The sequence below is a fragment of the Echinops telfairi genome, unplaced genomic scaffold (assembly GCF_000313985.2).
Source record: "Echinops telfairi isolate 266 unplaced genomic scaffold, ASM31398v2 ScPeMD7_655;HRSCAF=1070, whole genome shotgun sequence".
Taxonomy (NCBI): Eukaryota; Metazoa; Chordata; class Mammalia; order Afrosoricida; family Tenrecidae; genus Echinops; species Echinops telfairi.
Genome location: NW_022104553.1, coordinates 34,907,868 through 34,923,405, shown reverse-complemented (window position 1 = coordinate 34,923,405; position 15,538 = coordinate 34,907,868). Strand labels below are relative to the sequence as shown.

Genomic DNA, 15,538 nt, shown 5'->3' with positions numbered 1-15,538 from the left:
TAACCAGGTCTGCAAGGCGAAACTGGGGTCCTGGTAGTTGGGGGGAGGAAGCGTTTAAGAACTAGAGGAAGATTGTGAGCTTCATTGTTGCTATACTGTGCCCTAAGTGACTCATCTCCCCACTACCCCTCTGCAAGGTATGTCCAGTTGTTTGACCACTTTATTGTTCCCTCTTCCCAATCATTTACATCTGCAGACGAGGAGCCCATGGATTACCAGTGTGCCAATAGAATCCCAACATCCTCTATTATCTTTCTCTGAGTGTAGAGGCCAGAAGAGGACAGAATGGCTTTTCACATTCAAAACAAGGGACTAATGTGAGTAGGCATTTCTTACTTGTTCCTTTCAATGCCTTTTCCATGCAGAGGGATCTTCATTTTGCTTTTGAAAATTTCCACCTAAGCTTTCTTCAATGATGCAGAAGCAAGGGGAATTTTTGGAGGCCAGTACCAAGAAAAATGTGCAGGTACTTGTGGCACACCCTTTCAAATAGCTGCTGACTGGAAGAAGAAGGAATTTGTGGTTGACTATTTAAAAAGGAATTATCCAGAGACACTCCTCAAGACTGTAGGCCTGGGTCAGTCTTCACGGCTAGAACTGAACTCATCACGGTGGTAGGACTATCAAACGTTTAAAATCAAAAGGGTAACATAGACCAAATAAAAAGTTGAGAGGGTTAGGAAATAAGGTGGAATGAAAAGAGGAAACACAGGGAGAAAGCTGAATAAGTGATGGTACATTCAGGACATTGCAATGAATGAATTGAAAAACATGTGTATGAATTGTTATCTGTAAGACTGATGATCTTTTCTGTAAACCTAATTCACAATAACAATTTTTGTTCTTTTAAAGAATTCTAGCATGCTTGTGACATGACAGCATTTTGTTTTTAAATTTGTAAATAAAACATTAAGTATAAACAAAAGTATAATAAATGCTTATACACTCAGCTTCAAAAGATACTATTTGCCAATCACATTTCACGTATTCTGCTTTCAGTTCAAAATCCTTTCTAACTTGTCTTTTGTTTTTGGTTTGGAGTGGTGCTAATTAGCTATATGTTATTATTATTATTTTTTAATAATTTTATTAGGGGCTCATACAACTCTTATCACAATCCATACATACATCAGTCGTGTAAAGCACATTTCTCCCTGTGTTTCCTCAAAACATTTGCTCTCCACTTAAGCCCTTGGCATCAGCTCCTCATTTTCTATATGTTATTTTTGAGGTCGTCCAAAGATTGTTTGCTTGTTGATAAGTTTATTATACTCAGACACAGTATCTGTATGTCTTGAATCCTTTTAAATTTGTTGAGATTTGTTTTATGGATCAAAATATGGGCTGTCTTACTAATTTATCTGTGAACTTAAAAAAGAATGTGTATTTTGCTTTTGGTGGGTAGATTGATCAACTAGGTCAAGTAGGTGGAAAGTCTTTTTTAAAACTATACTCAGATGAATTTTCTATCTACTTGTTTTACCGATTATTGAAGGAAGGTATTGAAACTTCCAAGTACAATTATATATTAATCTTATTTCTCTGTGCACTTTTAGAACTTGCTGCTCCACACATTTTAAAGTGCTGTTATTAGGTATGCAAATATTTTAGATTATGTGCTCTCATGATGAACTGTTTTATTATGACATGGTTTTTTTTTATATTCTTGGGGTTACAGACTTTTCTCTGGACATATTTACTTTACCTAATCTTTCTTTTTTTTAAGAAAATCATTTTATTGCGGGCTCATACAACTTTATCACAATCCATACATACATCAATTGTCTCAAGCACATTTGTACATTCTTTGCCCTCATCCTTCTCAAAATATTTGTTCTCCACTTAAGCCCTTGGCATCAGTTCCTCATTTTCTCCCCTCCCTCCCCACTTGCCCCTCCCTCATGAACCCTTGATAATTTATAAATTATTATTTTGTCATGTCTTACACTGTCCAACGTCTCCCTTCACCCACTTTTCTGTTGTCTGTCTCCCAGGGAGGAGGTTATATGTAGATCCTTATAATTAGTTCCCCTTTCTACCCCACCTTACCTCCACCCTCCGGTATCGCCACTCTTACCACTGGTCCTGAAGGGATCATCTGTCCTGGGTGTTTCCGGTTCCTACCTAATCTTTCATGTAATCACCTTAACTTTATTTTTGTTAGCTTCGTCTATTTTTTTTAATGCTTTCATATTGAACATTTGTGTTCTACTTTCTTTTTTTGTCTACTTTCTAACTTTTAACTATTTTATTGACCTATAATTCACATATCATAGTGTTTAATAGTTTAAACATATTAAAAAGTTATGCAATCATTACCACAATCAATTTTTAAACATTTTCTTCTTCCTTGTACTGATTATTAGCTCCCCATCCCCAACCATTCTTGTTATAACCTCCCAAATTACTAATCCTGTTATAGATGAATCCTCCATAGATTTAAGTGTTCTGTTTTATAAGTGCATTCATACATGTAGGCAACATGTAGTTGGATCTTGCATTTTTATTCAATTGGATAATCTGTATTTTAATTGATTATTTAGATCATTAGTGGGATTACTGGTTTGATCTGCTTCAAAGCCATCATTTTTCTGTTTTACATGAGTGTACATCAAAAAGTATTGCTACTAGGGTTTCAGTGTATATGTGCATAAGTTTGTTCCAAGCAAGGTGTATTTAAACATTATCTCTTCAATCACTGGGTGGCTGTAGTGAAGTTCTTATAGTAATACATTTACCTTAGTCTTGATAAAACCTCAAACCAAACCAAACCAAACCCATTGCCATCTAGTCAATGCCAGCTCGGTACAACTGCTCAGGTGGGTTTCCGACACTGTAACTCTTCACAGGAGTCGAAAGCCCTGTCTTTCTCCCATGGAGCACCTGGTATTTTTGAACTGCTGGCTTTGTGGATCATAGCCCAACTGAGAATCACTATGCTACCAGGACTCAAAGATGTCCAGTTGTGGAACAGGGATTTTTGAGAGGATTTGCTGGGCCATTTCAGTTCAAGGCAGAGAAGGCAGCTCCGATAGTTATGTTGACTGGTTTTTTTGGATTTCAAAGAAGTAATTTTGGTAGATTTTCTCAAAGGACACAGGATTATTATAGGAGCTTATTTCAGAAAATGGAAAGTTATCTTGCAAAGAGAAAGTACAGGAAAGTTGTTCTGGGGAATTTTTATCCATCTCGACCATGCACTTGCTCAGTCTTCAAGGACTGTCCTGTGAGCATTCCATTGGGAAAACCCACCTTATCCATCGTACAGTGCTGGGGTTACCTTTTCAGACTTCTTTTATATCCTGTTTGCTCTTTGTTCCCTTTTTCCTCTTTTCTACCTTATTTTGGATTGAGAGAAAGGAATTTTTTTCTTTGTACTAACTATGAATACAGAAAATTGTCAAGACTTTTGGAGGTCTTTTTGGTCAACAATATATCTCACTAAGGTTTGAAAACAAAATTTACTGTACTGTCAATCATCTACCACAACTCCCCAGATTGTAGTAGGGTGGCTGTTGGGTTGCTGCGCTGCAGGAAGTATGTCACCCGCATTTTTAAATACCAGCAAGGTCACCCATAATGAAGATTTCAGTGGGACTTCTACCCTGACCCAGCTTAACAAGAAAGGCTTGAAGAATCAACACCTGAAAATTAGCCAATGAAATCCTTATGGAGCACAACTGGACATTGCCCAACTCACTTGCTTTGGGCTTACCATCAAGAGGAATCTGTCTCAGGAAGAGAACATCATGTTTGGGGAAATAGAGTGCCTGTGAGGATGTGGCAATCTCTTAGATTGATTGGCACAATAACCACAAAGAAGGACTTGAACATGCCGAAGTTGGTTATAATGACACTGGCAGTTAACAACAACAGCAAAGACCCCCTCCCCCAATCACTTATAATGCAGTTAAGGCTCTAACTTGAAACACAGGCTTATTTATTTCATTGTGCTTTTCACTTTTAGGGATAGCTCTTTTCCCATTTTAATTTAATTTAATTTTTAAATTCTATGTTTACATGATTCTAAAATAAAAACTGCATACCAAGGTACATTCAGAGAAGTCAAACATATATTTCTATCCACTCTACCCAATTTCATTCCTTCTTCTATGTGTTTCTTATTATATTTTATATTTTTGTTTTGTTTATTTATTTAAATCATTTTATTGAGGGCTCCTACAGCTCTTATAACAATCCATACATCCCTTGTGTCAAGCACATTTGTACATATGTTGCCATCGTCTTTTTAAAAACATCTTCTTTCTACTTGAGCCCTTGGTATCAGCTCCTCATTTTATTTTCCTCCCTCCCTCCCCCTTTCACCCTCATGAACCTTTGATAATTTATAAATTAAGATTATGATGACTCTTTTTTTTTTTTTTTTTTTAGGAATGTCAAAGGGGTTAATTCCAAATTTCATGATACATTTTCTGGAAGACACAGGACAATTACAGGGGCTTATAAAGAAGTTTTAGGAAAATTGAAAACTGCATTGGTAAGAAAGAGACCAGGAAAGTTGCAGCAGGGAATTTTTCCCCCTCACTGCTGTTTCCTGAAAGGTAGCAATGGTTGTCCGATGAGAATTACATTGGGAAACCTTATTCCACCCACCCTATGGCTGTAATCTTGCCGCATTCAGACTTCTTTTTGTTTCCAAAATTCAAAGACCATTGAAAAGGACCACGGGTTGAGTTCCTTGAGAATGTAAAACTACCATCTTGACATGGTGTCAGTTAAGGCGTGCCAGATTCTTCAGAGAAGGGTTAGTGATGGAAACACCACCTTCAGAATTGTGTAGACCTATGTGGAGGATATGTTGAGAAACAATCACATTTTGATACTTTTATTTAATAAACATTTTACGATTTTGTAGCAATATTTTTCCTCACTCTCGTGTTTCCAATTTTTTTGAGGATGTATCATACCATAATCCATAGTGGAGGTACCATTTTACAGTTTTACTAGCAGTGGGTAAGGATAAAAGCATAATGGATAAAGTCTCACTACACCATCACCCACATTTGTTATCTGCTTATCACTTCCATCTTAGAAAAACAAAAATTAAACTCACTGCTATTGAGTTGATGCGGATTCATAACAGCCCTGTAGGCTGGAACTGCCCTTGTGAGTTTTTGAAACTGTCACTCTTTCCACGAGTGGAAAGCCGCATCGAACTGCTGATGCTGGAGTTAGCAGCCCAACTTGAACTACTACGCCAGCAGGGCTCCTAGTTCCGCCTTAGCTAGGGTAAAATGGAAAGTCCTTGACAATTTAAATCTTTTCTCCGTTTATCTTGATGTCTCTTGATCCAGTTGTGAGGGTTTTTGTTTTGTTTAGACTGAGGAGAAATCCAGGCTGAAGTCTTTGGTCTTCACCAGTAAGTTTTTGAAGTCTTGTTCACGCTCAGCAGTCAAGGTTGTGTCGTCTGCCTATCCCAGGTTGTTCATGAGCCCTCCTCCCGTCCTGATGCGAAGTTCCTCTTCATAGAGGTCAACTGCTCAGATTATATGTTTAGCATACAGATTGAATAAGGAATAAGATTGAATAAGGTGAAATGATACAGCCCTCGCATCTTTCCTCATTTTTTTTCATTTTTCCTTGTTTATGAAATCAAAACTGGGATGCCCTCCACTTCAGAATTTTGTCCACAAAAATATATCAAAATTCCTCCTATGGCAAAAAGAAATTAAACCTTACCATTGGGAGAGAACAACAGTTTGGCGTAGGCCTTGGTGAGTTGAAAAATAGGTTAGGATGTGCTTCAACATTCTTGAATCCACTTCAAAACATTTGGCCAAATTATTGGCTCACTTCCATTGGTGGAGGTGATGTGCCTCAGGGGTAGATAGAGGGTGCGTGAGTCGGTCTTGAAGACTCACAACAGGCACAGAATCATTGGCTCAAGATTAGCCAAAGTTCTATCTAAGGTTCAATACAACAGTAGAACAATTCCAACAGGTATTTGATGTAAGCTTGTAAAAAGTATCTCAGCAAGAACAATATTCAATATTTGTAAGACTTTGAAGGCAAGAAAACATCATTTGTAGATGATGTCTTGTGCACAGTACATTCGTTTCCAGAATACTGAGTGGAATGGGTCGGTGGGGGATCACAAAACACCCAAAGAATAAATCCAAGCTGCTTAACCTTCCACCATTCCCTTGGGTATTAAGTCTAAGCCACCTTTGGCTACTTGCAAGGGTGTATTTTCTTTATTCTCAATATAAATACTTGCTTTGTGGGACCACCAGCAGTTTCACTTCTTCCACTCTCTGCTCATCATAGGATAAGTGTAAAGAAGTGTTGCTTTCAGTGTCCTGGATATTTGTGGATACCTTGTAATACAGAAGGATCTGAATCATCTTCAGATTACCCTTGGCTGCTGCCTGGTGCATTGCTATAGCCTCAGAATGGTCCTTAGCATCTGGATTAGCCCCACCTTCTAGTAACCTGACTGTGGGAGCCAGCCCACAATTGGACGGGTCCTAAGGGATGGGTATGTAATTGGAGGGAATAAATAAAAAAGAAATTTGGGGGTGCTCACCTCCTCCATGAAGTCAGGTCTGAGAGGGAGAGAGAGAAAGAGAGCAAATATATTCTTTTACAGGCTTATATATTTTCAGGACATGCAGACGTTACTAATTACATTCATAACAAAGTGGTGAGTTGTTTAGCTCTGGAGGAACCTGGCTCATTGTGGGAGAACCCTAATACGAGTGTAAGTATAGGGTTAGCCAGACAGACTGATACCCGTAAAACTACATCTATATCTTGCTAAGGGTTTAGTGGCAAGAGGTATTTTCCATTGGTCCCTTGACCAGGGAGAACCACACTCTGCCCTCATATTCCCATGGAGGCCTCGTTGGCACATTAAACCTACCACAGTGCCCTTTCTTAATACCTTCCCACATCGTCCCTGGCATTTGAGCTATTGGAGTCTGATGGCTTCGAAATGCCATCAGTTCATGATCTGACAGGTCTCTAGGTCCCCTCTTCCCGCCATGGTGATGGAGTTTTCATGTTCTGCACATGCTTCTCCTCCACCATGTAGAAACTGGCCAGTGTTGTGAGATACCAGCCAGGTATTCCAAGCATGTGACTTAATGAATAAACATCTAGGGCTGGCCTCCATGCACAATGGCAACACCTGAACACCTAAGGTAAAATTAAAAACCTTGCCTTCTTCCTCCAGGTGCCTGGCTATCCCACTTCTCCAAAGCCATGGGTTCCATACAGAATCATTCACAAATATGACCGGGCTGGTTTGGGTCCGGTCTACAATCTCTAGGAGGGGAGAATGGGGAACATAAACCCAATAAGCATGGTTAGCACATACCTCAGTGGTGACAGATATAACTGCAATCATTGCTAGAAACATACTTTCAGGATCATCGATTTGCCAGTATTTGCTAGTGTGGCCTGTGCTTGGTGTCTCACCAGTTTCACCTGTCCCCAGCTGGCGGTGGGGGTGGGGGTGGGGTAGTTGGTGACCGCCTAGCACATTTTTCTTCACCGTGGGGTCTCTTTCTTATGAATGGGGCTGCCATTTCTTTAGTGGGAACAGAATTGGGTTCAAAAGGGCTAGGTAAATTCTTCCTCTTCTCCCTCGCCTTTCTTGACATGTGTTTGCACCCTCTTAAGGTGAAGCCATCTGCTTTCTCCACCATCTGAAAAAAAATAACGTTTCCCTGAAAGTAAGACATCCCCCCAAAATAAGACCTTCTTACAGTTTTGCCTCTCACTGAAATATAAGGTATCCCCCCGAAAATAAGACTTCCTCCAAAATAAGGCCCCCCATAGCTACAGCAACACTGGACTCTGGACCGTAGTGGTGGGTGCCAAGCCGCGCAGCTCACTGTTGGCTGCAGCACACCTGGAGCGGACAGGAAGTGCGAGGTCTCTTAATAAAACAATAAATGTGTACCGTATTCTTCATGGAAAAATAAGACATCCCCTGAAAATAAGACCTAGCGCATCTTTGGGAGCAAAAATTAATATAAGACACTGTCTTATTTTGGGGGAAACGGTATAAGCATAGCCTCTGCCCCTAGAGATTAGTATTTTCCCTCCCATATTCCATCATTTTTTCCACCAGATCTTCTCTGGATTGGCTTTCTCTCTGGGGGTAGAAAAGTATTTCTCTGCCCTAGTTATGTTAGAATCTTTTGGAAGGGAGAAAAAAAAATTAGCGTTAATAAAGCTAAATGAAGTTTGCCATATCAAATCACCTTTGGTCTCCCCCTTCTGTTTTAATCACTGAGATTTTAGAATGCTATGTGTCCATTCAACAGGGACCTGGCCCTGAGGGTTGTAAGGGATACTTGTTATGTGATGAACATTCCAAGCTTCACAGAAGCTGTGAAACAGTTTGCTGGTGTCAGTGGGGCCACTGTCCATTTTCAGATGTTTTGGAGTGCCCATCACAGCAAGACAGGTCAGTAAATGACTGATGCCATGCTTTGTGGATTTGCCAGTCATTACTGATGCCAATAAAAATCTGGAGGAGGTATGTATCTTAACATGTACCCCTCCTAGGCATCCAAATGAGGATTGTGAGTGACATCCATGTGCCAGAGTGGGTTTGACTGATCCCCACATGGATTAACTCCATCAGGTCCCTCCTTAAGTGAGGTTTGCTGACACCGAGTGCGTTCTCTGATGATTTGTCTGGGTTGGACCCACATTAGATGATACCTTTGTCTTAGGCTAGCAACGTTGTTTAATTTTGATGCTCTGCCTTTGGGGACGTAAGAAGCGTGAATGCCTTTTGAGTCAACCTGTCGGCATTAGCATTTCCCATAGAGATTGGTCCTGGGAACTGCGTGTGTGCTCTTGTGTGCCCTATGAAGAATGGATGGAGGTGGTGGGACCTTATTGGAGTCTGTAAGGTGAGGAATAGGTTACCAATGTCACAGTATGGATCTGATTTTAATTTTGCTGTTTCAGGGAAAGAACAGACTTGTATGGTATATGCTGAATCACATCTTGAACAATAGGATGAGAGCAAATATTTCTGTCTTCTGAGCAGAGGTGTAACAAGTTTGAAAGGATTGAGAGGAGGGACCCCAGTTGGCTGCTATGCCATTACTGCAGGTGTCTGTAAAGTAAGTGGGGGCTCCCTCAAGTGGCTTGTGAGAGGAGACCTTGTTAATTACCCAAGGAGTCAATTATAGGAATCCCCAGATCTTCTCTGGGGGGGTGGGGGTGGTAAATGACAAAATTTAGTTAACACTATCTGAAGATCTGTAGAGAATTCCAAAAGAATTTTTATCCGAATGGGAGTATAAGGCAGTGTGGGGGAAAGGCCAGCCCCCCACAACTCATCGCAGGTTTGATAGGTGCAATTGCACGGTTAGAAAAATGTAGATCATAATAAAGTCATAGAGAATAAGGAGAGATGGAAATAATAGAGTCAGACGCATTTCATGGTAGCATGCTCACCTCAGCCCCGTTTGGTGGTCCACGTGGAGATGGGAGACCATGGAGATGGGAGATGGGAGGGCAGGAGGGGGAGGGGAAGGAGGACAAGGGGAAAGGGAACTGGGGAGAGGAAGGGGGAGTGGAGAGAGCTTCTTTATTGCTAACCAAGGCTTATGTATCTTTGGGGGGCATGCAAGCCCCCTAATTACAGGTAAAGACATACGCACAGGAAGGGGTTGCACTCTAGGTACTACAGCAATGAGAGGGGGACGATCTAGGGATGTACACGCAATAGGAAGGGGAGGGATTGGGGGTACACATATGACAAGATAGGTGGATCCCAGATTCAGGATGGCAGCCTAACTTTGGATGTTACCCAGCCAGTTTGACCTGTTCTCTGGCTCTCCATAGAAAGCATTAACAGTAGGGTGTGAACTCCACCTACAGGGACCAGAGTGATGGCCGAGAGCCTTCAGTGAGAAGTAATCCATTGTCCTTAACAACAGGGAGTGGGCCCCACCTGTGGTGCGACCAGACAGTGGCTTAATGCCTTCACAGAGAATATCTCTAAGCATCTCCACCAAGTGCTGGCAAGCCACCTCTAATGTTTGGCATATCTTTGGGGGAGACAAAGCTGGGGAAAAGTCTTTTGTATCCCACAAGGCAGAATTATGATTGATGGATTATATCCACTCAGTTGCCAACAGTAATGCTGGCATTTAGGGATTAACTGTGCTCTCTGTTCCCAATAAAACCAAATATCCTTAGGGCCTGTATGGCCCAGGTGTATGACTCTAGAGATAGAGGAGCAGTGGTGAAGATAAGCGTGTGAGAAGTAGCCAGGAGAATACTTTCATCTGGATCAATGTGGTAAATCTTTCCGTGGCTGATGCGTTCTTTTATCAACTGTAACTTGCAGCAAGCTAAAAGGGTGAGCATTCTAGGACTATTTAGCTGTGGTGCCCTTTTAATGTGTTAAATAAGTGTTTGAGCTCTTCCATGGGGATTCCCAATAATGATCTTATCCAATGTATGTCTCCTAGTAGCTTTTGAAAATCATTTAGTGGTTTTCTAATTTCGAGTTGCTGTGACCTAATTGTAGTCCGATCCACTACTGTTCCTAAGTAAGTATGAGGCCTGGTTGTCTAAATTTTATCAGGAGCAATTATTAATCCTGCCTGAGAGTTGGCCTCACTGTTGTACACATAGATTTGTTTTTGCATTTCCTTGATAGGTGTGGCTATTAAAATATCCATGTAGTGAATTGTACATCTCAGAGAAATGATTTCTGAGTGGCTCTCACACTTTCCCTATGAAAAACTGACAGAGTGACACTGTTCACCATTTTCTGAGCCAAGGTTTTTAGGTGGTATCTCTCAGTAGGAGCTTCGTGTTTTAATTCAGGTACAGTGAATGCATATCTTTCATGATCAGCAGGATCTAAATGGAAAGTGGAGAAACAATTCTTTATATCTATGACAGTTAGATCCCAATCTTTTGGAATCCTGCTAGGTGAGGACAGGCCTGGCTGGGGGCTTCCCAAAGGCATTATAATAGAAGTAATAGCTTTCAGGTCTATGAGCAAATGGTTGCCTAATTTCTTTCTAATTATAAACATCCCAGGCACTTAGAGTCTCTGCTAAATGACCTTCTATCAGCTGCTCTTGAACTAAATCATGTAGAGCCTGCAATTTTTCAAGATTAAAAGACCACTGTTCTCCATATGGGATCATTTGACTTCCAAGTTAGTTTAATAGGTGCAGGCTTGACAACAGCAGTCCCAATTAAAGATGGGAATATCCCAGGCCATGGCGGTCTTTTTGGGGAGTCATCTCAAGTGGAGATGGATCTCCTTATTCTTTCCAAGGCCACTTCATTATATTTTGTGCTATGGAATTCTTTGGAAGAATGTACAGTCTTGACTCCCCACTGCTGTAATAGATCCCTCCCCCATGAATTAATCGGGGTAAGCGTCACCACAGGTTTAATTAAACCTGACTGTCCTTCAGGTCCTGTACATTGTAGGATCTTGCCACTTTGCCATACTTTCTCCTGGTTAACGTCTCCTATTCTTCCTATGGTAAATTTAGCGTTGATCAGCAGCCAGGCCTTTGGCCATTGTTGGTGGCTTATAACGGAAATATCAGCTCCTGAATCTAAAAGTCCCAAAAATTTTACTCTGCAGTTATTAACTCCATTTGTCCATAATAGCATTCCCAAATATCCCACGACCTATGGATAGTCCTGAATTCTCCGGCTCTTCATGAGTGTCAGTTTTATCAATAAGAACATAAGGAGGCCAGAGTAATTGGCTGATGCATTCTCTTTTTTATACCCTATAGTACCTAGATCTAACTACTTCCCTTAATGTCCCCTTCATAATCCTGAATCAATAACCCCAGTAACAATCTGAACACCTTGAGAATTTAGGTTGGATCTTCCTAATAAAAGCCCTATTGTTCCTTTAGGCAACAGACCCCCCCAGATAACCAGTTTTAATAATTTCTGGTTCTCCATTTTGTCCAAGCTGTCTTTTTGACTAGTTAATTAAGGAGCTCTCTCTGGGCTTGCGACTGAGGGCACAGGCCTGATTGATTCTGAATGTGTTGTGTACTGGACTGGAAAGGAACTACATTTCCCAGGATCCATTGGGTGGGGCTTAAAGCATGCGCTTTTCCCAGCTGGGAAACCCTTAAGAGCAGGGCCCCTTTGCTGCTCAGTTTGGAGCAGCCTTGGCTTGCCTAGTGATCCCCTTTTTGCAGTGGGAACAAAATTCAGGTTCTTTTGAACCAAAGTTGATGGCCCCGGGCCATTTTGGTTGCCAGGCTAATTGACATGCGCTGCTGGCCTTGCTTATAAAAGGACCGATTTCCCACAGCAAAAAAACAAACAAACAAAAAAACATTTACTTTCTATTTGAGACTTTGGTATCAGCGCCTCTTTTTTCTCTCCCTCTCCCTTCCCCACTTCACGACCCTTTGATAAATTATTACTATTGTCATATTTTATACCAACCGCTTTCTCCCTTCCCCCATGGCTTCTTCCCTCTTCCTCTCCCTACCTCCCCACTAGTTACCTGGTATCGCTACTCTCATTTCTGTACCCAAGGGGTTTATCTGACTTGGATTCCATGTATCCTGAACTCTTATCTGTACCAATGCATGTGCTCTGGTCTTGCCTGCAGTGAAAGGCAGGATTGGGGTTATGATAGCGGGGGTGAGGAAGCCTCACGCAATCAAGGAATATTGTGTGTTTTATCCTTGCTGCAGTGTACCCTGGTTGACTCATCCCTTCCTTGCGACCCTTCTGCGAGGGAATATCCCATTGTCTACAGATGGGTTTTGGGTCTCTGTTCTGATGCCCCTCATTCTCAGCAATGTTTGTTTGTTTGTTTTCGGTCTTCTGATGCCTGTTACCTGATCCCGTGGACACCTCATGATCACACAGGATGGAAGAACCATGTGGGCTTATTACTTCTCTGTAGATGGCCGCTTGTTTAACTTCAAGATTTTAAGACCCCAGATACTCTATCTTTGAAAACTGGGCACCATTACCTTTCTTCACCACATTTGCTTGTGTACCCATTTTGTCTTCAGCAATTGTGCCAGGGGGGTGAGCATCCAATGCCAAGTTGTTATAACAAACTGTTCTTGCGTTGAGGAAGGGCTTAAGCAGAGACCCAAAGTCTGTCCACTTCCTCAATGTATTATAAATATATGTACATAGACCAATACCTCTATTTCTATGATTCAATATATTTACATGAGTGCACGCCTGTGTTTGCACCTCTAGCCATAGTTTTTCTTCCTAGATCTTTCCTCTGTTTGTTTTTACCTAACTCCTGTCCCACCCTCACGCTCACCTTTCGTCAGCCTCCTAGTAATTCCTCTCAGATAGATTGCTGTTGCTCTCACACCCCCAGGATCTCTATGTCCTCCTTGTTGTTGATTTTAATTCCCTAGTTGTTCCCCTGTCCATGGTATTGTTTGCTCACCTCTGCCTTTCCCCAACTCCTCCTCCCCCTAAATCCCTCCAGAACTGCTGGTCCCGCTGTTACTCTCTCCTCGGGCTTGCTATCCATGTCTATCTTTTTTTTTCTTTTCATTTTTGTGATTACATTTATTGGAAGGGTGGGATAAAAATTAAAATGTTTTTTAGTTTATAGCGGCAAACCAACTTATTTCAGTAAAGGATGAATCCTTTGTTACTTCTGAGCATTAAAGTTTACATAGGTTTCTCTTCGGAATATAGCCTCCATTCAAGAAGCTCCTCTCTTCCCCTCTGAACAGATTCTTGGTTTCAGCCAACTCTCAGTGGAGGGGCAATTAGCACAACACCGTCACCCGGCACAGAGAGCATTGGAATATTCCGTTTCGTTGATTTATATATCTCTTCATGCATCTCTTCATCAATTTCTATAGTAGTCAGTTTCTTCCTCATCTCCCAGTATCATATTTAAATGCTGATCATAAGCATGCAATCTTCCTCAAAGCTCTCGGTCATTTCGAATTTTCCCATAAATGCATTCATCCAGGCTGAGCCCAATGAGATCCAGAGGCTCTCCTACTGTGTTGGTAGTTTGTTGCCTCACCCAGAGTTGTGTTTGTCATTTCAAGAGTGCCCCCAGCACTTGCTATTTCTATAGTCAATGAGCATTACCACTTCCCATAATCATTAGGATATGAGAAACCTTGAATCCTGCAGGTTCCTGTGTGTCCTAATTACATTAAACAATGGGGCTTTATGAATCTTCTTGTGTTCCACAACAAAGTTTGCTCACTTAGCTTGTTAGCTTATCATCCCAAACTGGCCGATAAACACAGGTGGTGTTAATTGAAGGGCGGAAGGATGCATGGCTTGGTCAGCCTCGCTTTTTAATTTCTCCATGTCTATCTTATATAGGTAGGCAAACCAACAATAATGTAGGCAATACAAAAAGAAAACAAAAGATTGAAAAAAAGAGATAAAAAAGAAAAAATATATACGTATCTAAAAAGTATTAATAGCTAGCAATTCCCCCCCTGACACCCCTCCCAAAAAAAAACATAGATAATTCCATGTTTGTCTGCTGACCTTTATGACTATCTCCTCATTGTTTCTGTGGGTTCCTGGGAGCTGCCTCTCCTAGCCTGAAGTCTATTTGGGGGCTGCTCAGGAGCATTGTGGCTTGGCTTTGCTCCTGTTGCTGATCTGCTATGTTCCCTTCTTGGTTTGCCCCACTGTGGGTGGGTTCAGTCTGGACTCACTCCCTGCTGTGTGTCCCCAATATTGTCCTTTGTCTCAATATGCTCCAATGAGGAGACATCATGTCTTGAGCTGTTGTTGACCCTACAGTCCTCTCTGCCTTAGGAGCTCTGTGCAAGGATGTCTTTAGGGCTTGGTGTGCTGATATGGGGCCTAGAACCTCACTCTCTCATTTTCCTTCTTGGTTTACTTCTGTGTGGGCATGACAGGCTAGCTCCTCTCCCCACCTGTAGGTTTAGTGTTGTCCTCTGTAGCACACACTTTAAGGGAGGGGGTAAGTTTGACTCTGATTGGGGCCGGCCCTGTAGCCTACTCTGTTTGTGGTTGGAGGGGGGTGCCAGCCCCCCACTCCTAATCATGGGTTTGATAGGCACAATTGTACGGTTGATATATATATATTATATATAAAAAAGTCATAGAGAGCATGAGAGATAAAAGAGATATTGAAATAATGGAGTCAGACACATTTCATAGGAGCAATGCTCACCTCAATCCACGTGGAGAGAGGGGGAAGGGAAGGAGGACAAGGAGAAAGGGAACAAGGATTAGAGGTATACATGTGACAAGCTGGGCGGATCCTAGATTCAGGATGGCAGCTTAGCTGTGGATGTCCCAGAGCGGGTTTGATCTGTTCTCTGGATCTCCATAAGAACCATTATCAAATAGGCTTTGGGTCTGCACTCCGCACCCCGCCCCTCATTCACTATGGTAAGATTTTTTGTTCTGATGATGCCTTATACCTGATCCCTCATGGTATCACCTCATGATTGTACAGGCTGGTGTGCTTTTTCCATGTGGGCTTTGTTGCTTCTGAGCTAGATGACCACTTGTTTACCTTCAAGCCTTTAAGACCCCAGATGCTATATCTTTT

At 41.6% G+C, this 15,538-nt stretch overlaps 1 protein-coding gene and 1 pseudogene across 1 annotated transcript in view; one reads left to right on the top strand and one right to left on the bottom strand.

Moving 5' to 3' along the window:
* Positions 1-15,538, top strand: part of LOC115870329 (zinc finger protein 420) — a 54,485-nt gene that overhangs the window by 2,575 nt on the left and 36,372 nt on the right. The window contains exons 2-3 of the mRNA XM_045292880.1: positions 197-317; positions 4,393-4,498. The gene's annotated coding sequence lies outside the window, so the exon portion shown is untranslated. The remainder of the gene's footprint in view (positions 1-196; positions 318-4,392; positions 4,499-15,538) is intronic.
* Positions 13,723-15,538, bottom strand: part of LOC105979788 — a 3,359-nt pseudogene continuing 1,543 nt past the window's right edge.